Here is a 665-nt window from a genome sequence, read left to right on the forward strand (position 1 = left end):
CAACATATACTTCATTTTCACTGTAGACTTGTCCCAACTTTGATCTCTCAGATCATTCTTGAAAGCAGTCATGCTTTGTTCTGTACAATATTCTCCAAAATGTATTTGTCATCAATGTCACTCTTCTTGTCGTTTTTTCTGTCATAGATTATGAAATCTGGCAGATGTTCACTGACGTCGGATATTAGCTGACCACTTGTGGTGTTATTATCTAAATAATTGGTAAAAATGTTGTCAGTAAGTATGACGATGTGTCGTGTAGCACGGTGACACAAGGGTAAGTGCATGTGCCTCACAATATGAAGGTCCTGAGTTCAATCATGATTTGTGCTCGTGATCTTTCTGTGTGGAGTTTGCATGTTCTCCCCGTGACTGCCTGGGTTCCCTCCGGGTACTCCTGCTCCAAAGACATGCACCTGGAGATAGGTTGATTGACAACACTAAATTGGCCCTAGTGTGTGAATGTGAGTGTGAATGTTGTCTATTTGTGTCGGCCTTGCGATGAGGTGGCGACTTGTCCAGGGTGTACCCCGCCTTACGCCCCAATGTAGCTGAGATAGGCTACAGCAACCCAGAAAGGGACAAGCGGTAGAAAATTGATGGGTGGATGGAGGCGATGTGTCCTGAGTTTCTGTGTGGCTTTGTGATTTTAGGATATGCACTTT

The sequence above is a fragment of the Nerophis ophidion genome, linkage group LG08 (assembly GCF_033978795.1).
Source record: "Nerophis ophidion isolate RoL-2023_Sa linkage group LG08, RoL_Noph_v1.0, whole genome shotgun sequence".
Lineage (NCBI taxonomy): Eukaryota > Metazoa > Chordata > Actinopteri > Syngnathiformes > Syngnathidae > Nerophis > Nerophis ophidion.